This window comes from Gossypium arboreum, chromosome 6, assembly GCF_025698485.1.
Source record: "Gossypium arboreum isolate Shixiya-1 chromosome 6, ASM2569848v2, whole genome shotgun sequence".
NCBI lineage: Eukaryota > Viridiplantae > Streptophyta > Magnoliopsida > Malvales > Malvaceae > Gossypium > Gossypium arboreum.
Genome location: NC_069075.1, coordinates 25,034,450 through 25,039,350, shown reverse-complemented (window position 1 = coordinate 25,039,350; position 4,901 = coordinate 25,034,450). Strand labels below are relative to the sequence as shown.

Here is a 4,901-nt window from a genome sequence, read left to right as displayed (position 1 = left end):
CGTGTAACTCTCTAACTATGACGTCATCAGTAAAATGAGGTCACACAGCCACAGCACACGCCCATGTGCTTAGGCTGTGTGGAAATTGAATTCTAGAAATTAAGTGCAGACTTCACATGGTCTGGGTACACGCCCATGCCCTAAGGCCATGTCCTCCATACAACTGAGACACATGGTCGTGTCTCTGCTTGTATGTTTACTACTGGGCATTCTGTTTGCATTAATTAGGGTGCAAGAGACATACGGCCGGATCACACACCTATGGGACAGACCGTGTGTCACACACAGCCTAGACACATGCCCATGTGTCTAACCGTGTGGACAATTTCTAGGCTATTTTCCAAGCCATTTGCCACCCTTGAACACTCACCTACCTACACTATCTTCATGGCATGCAACATGGCACCTTTAGTTACTCAAGCATTCACATACATGGTTAATTTATAACTTGGTAGTGTCAGCATATCACATACTTAAACCATTAGGCTTTCATATGGCATTCCACACCAATTTCATATCTATTTATCATTATACCACATTTATTGTCATATTCATTAATCATATTTCATACAAATAAATATACATGCCATCCATCACACTCAGTAACATAATCAACCACAAGCAACCACATCAAGTATAACACATTTGTATGCATACACAAATAATTAGGGTTACAACCCAAATAATCAATATAAGCCACCCCTCATGGCCATATACAAATTGAATCACAATACCATCATGAGCCAACACATTTGGCTAATCAATATGACACATAAGAAAACGACCAAGTCTTTATACATGCTATATTCAAAATGTTGAATCTAACTATACCAAATTTTCCAATTGATAGTGTGATCGAAAACTCCGACATCCTCCAATCCCCGAGCTAGCTTGGCAACACTATAAAAAGAAAGGAAGAGGGGTAAGCTTTAAAGCTTAGTAAGTTCACATGCAAATAATAAGCAACATAACTCATACAATTAACATAAGGAGAAGTTTCATAAATGTCATCAAGTCTCATAAGCATAACTTTTTCGTATGCATTCTTACCACATGTTCATAGCATATCGAAATCTTTAATCATGAGTTTATGTACATACATGTCCCAACTTGCACATAATACTTACTTTTTCATCTTTGACATGTTCATTAAGATTACCCATGGAACTTCTCTTTGAAATACCCATTGAACACTTGGAATACTATCGGATACATCAGAATCTCGCACGTGAGTGCCCCATATGTAGCCAACGCTACCTTATATCACATATCACATGTTGCTCGCTTTCGAGTTACTCACGAGTTTGCTCTCACAAGCTGACGGTCAAGATGTAGCTACATAGGCTGCTCACACAAGCTGTCAGGTATCCATAACACATGCCGGACTACCCAGCCACCAGTAGAACATACAAGACCAGTACCCGAAATGCCAAAACATGTGTAACATATATTATGAACTCAGACCACAACTCATGAGCTCAAATCTCATAGTTCCTAGTGACATGTCACTTGTATCCTAAACTATTCCTAAGGTTCAAATGGAATTCTTCAATACCACATTTCTGTTGAGGTTGCTCGTAATGTCGATTTCAATATCCATAGCACCAATCACATACTCATGGAATAACCAAAGCATAATTCATAATAAAATTTAAGCATTAACATATGGTACAACATCACATTAATTATATATATACTTATCATACATGCCAATATTAAAGCAAGTAAAGTGTGGTACATGTTGCATAATTTGCAAATGAACTTACCTCGGTACAAAATGATAAAAACTAGACTAATCCTTGTAAACTTTGTTTTTCACTCGATGAAAACCCGAATCACGTTTTTCTTGATCTATAATGCCAAATTTAACTTGTTCAATACATACATTGTTTGAATTGACCCATAATTCATCCCTTTGGTAAAATTACCTTTTTAAACATACATTGTTTGAATTGACCCATAATTCATACTTTGGTAAAATTACCTTTTTACCCCTAACTTTTTACTTGTTTACTCTTTAGTCCTTAGGCTCGTAAAATTAAATGCATGCATTTTCTTAGTTACCCAAGCCTAGATGAACCTATACCATGCTCATATCAGCTTACATTTTCCTTTATTTCACATTTTTACTACTCAATTTTACACATTTTACAAACAAGTCCTTTTTAGGTGTTTTCACTAAAAATCACTTAGTAAAAGATTTCATCACACATCAAACTTTCATAATCTTCCATTAATCATCAAAATAAAAACATGTCACACATGGGTCAAATTTCATACATGAACCCTAGTTCAAAATATGGTTATAGATGGATAGATCATGCTTCAAAGACTTAAAAAATGCAAAGAATATCAAAAACGGGGCTGGGGAGCACTTACAATCAAGCTTGAAAAGTTGAAAACCCTAGCTATGGAACCCTTGAAAATTTTAGCACACTAGGAGGAAGATGGAAACAATTTTTTACTTGATTTTTCCCTTTTTATTCTTTTATTTATCAAATGACAAAAATACCCTTAAGGCCTCTCTTTCTAATTTTTCCTATTCATGCCCATTTTTGTCCAAAATTTTAGAACTTGGTCAAATTGCTATTTAAGGACCTCTAATTAATGATCCAATACAATTTCATGCTTGAAGCTTCTAGAACACAAGTTTTTCAACTTCTTTAATTTAGTCCCTAAAGTCAAATTGGACACCTTAGGCATAGAATTTCTTCATGAAAATTTCACATAAACATCCAATCATATCATGGACCACCAAATAATCATAGAATAATTATTTCTATTTCAAATTTGTGGTCTCGAAACCACTGTTCTAACTAGACCTTGTTTCAGGATGTTACACACACTCGCACAAAGATTCGAACTCAGGACCTCCAATATACTAACTCCCTTACCACTCAACCCAACAGGCTCATTCTGGTATGAATTTACAGATAATGTAATATAAGCCCACTGAAAATGAATAAGGCTTGATCCAAAAATAACAAAATTAACAAAGGTGAGACTTGAACCCAAGACCTCTTACACACACCTAGAACACTTAACCACTGAAGCAAATACACACTTGTGTCAAATACTCACAAAAATAGAAATAAGAAAGTCAGGGCGTTACAGGGTGATCTAAGTCCAGGACTTGTTAGGCCACATATTCAAGCTCAACACTTTTAATTAAAACCAGTAATGTTTCAAATGCTGCAAACGATAGGAAAGTTTAGTGGTCTACCAATTGAAGATCCCAGATTTCACTTAAGGCTTTTTCCTAAATTCTATGACTTATTCAAGCAGCAGGGTGTTCCTGAAGATGCTCTTAGATTAAAATTATTCCCTTATTCATTGCAAGATCGTGCCAGATCATGGTTAAATGTATTACCATCAGGTATGGTGGCATTTTGGAATGAACTGTGTCAGAGATTTTTGCTTAGGTACAATCCTCCCAACATGAATTCCAAGATGAGGAATGACATTACATCATTCACGCAATTTGAAGATGAGACATTATTTGAAGCATGAGAGTGTTTCAAGGAATTAATTAGAAAATGCCCGATGCATGGTTTTCAGCATTGGACACAAATGGAAATGTTCTACAATGGATTAAATACTCATACGTGAATGGTGGTGGATCAATCTGCTAATGGGACGTTGCTTGACAAATCCTATAGTGAAGTATATGAAATTTTGGAAAGAATAGCAAATAATGTTATTAGTACCCCCACTACTAGTATTGGTACTGGTAAAAGAGTTGCTGGAGCAATGGAACTTGATGCGATTACATCGTTAACAACTTAGGTATCATCTTTAACGAATATGATTAAAAATCTAAAAAAACCCTCTACAGTGCAAGAAATTAAGGTTGCAAAACTAGAATGTGTATACTATGGAGAAGATCATATTTTTGATGAATGCCCATCCAATCTAGCCTCTGCATATTACATGGGAAATTTTAATCATAGAAACAACAATGTAACACCCCTAGCTTGTATCTGTTGCCGAAATAGGGCTACGGAGCATTGTTGGAAGTTACATCTCACAACGAACAAATATTCAACGTATTCAAAACATACATAATTCATAGAAAAATTATTCAAACCCAAACATATAGTCTCTTATATGAGCCCTCGAGGCCATAAAAACACTTTAAAAATGAATCGAGACTAAATCAGAAACATATATAATTTTTGGGCAAAAGTTTAAAAATTTCATTCTGCAGGGGTCACACAGCCATAAAGCCAGGCCATGTGACTCACACGGCTGAGACATACGCCTGATAGTACTAGAAACAACATATGTTTTCTTTGTAACGCCCTGAATTTAGGCTTAGAAGGAATAAGCCTTGAGCATGGGAACAGTAGGAGACTGCACGTAAGTATTTAGTTGTGCAAAAAAATGGCATAAAAGCATGCTAGCTTTAGTGGTTAAGTGTCCTGAGAAGTGTTGGAGAAGTCCTGGGTTCAAACCTAGGCTTTAGAAAAAATTTTAATTTTAAGTGAATAGGGCCCTTGGTTTTAGATAGTAGGCTTCTTATATTAAATTAGGTGATATATGATACAAAGAGAGTTGTGGTGTAGTGGTAGTGGCGTGTTGTGCTTCATAGGAGTTTGGGGGTTCGAGTCACTCTTTGCACAAAAGAGTATTTATTTTATTTCTTTGTTGCATGAGAAGTGGAGCCTGACTAGAACTCTACAGGTTGGAATTTGAATGGGTCATAGAGAAAATCAAGGAGTATTTCATGGAGAGAATTGTGGAGCGATAAAGGGAGAGATATTTGGAGAAAATTGAGGAATTGAGTGAAAAGGGGAGTGTGTGCAGAAATTGGTCTCTAGCTTTGACGAAATTCGACTTTGGTAACTATAGGGGTTGTGCACATTTTCGGGTTCAGGGTTTTCCTCTTCATTTTTGGTTTT

At 36.1% G+C, this 4,901-nt stretch overlaps 1 non-coding gene across 1 annotated transcript; it reads right to left on the bottom strand.

Annotated features, from left to right (window-relative positions):
• Window positions 1-3,447: 3,447 nt before the first annotated feature.
• LOC128294732 (small nucleolar RNA R71) lies at window positions 3,448-3,554 on the bottom strand. Its single transcript, XR_008285039.1, has one exon. It is a non-coding gene; the product is annotated as a small nucleolar RNA R71 (small nucleolar RNA).
• Between the last annotated feature and the right edge of the window lie 1,347 nt (window positions 3,555-4,901).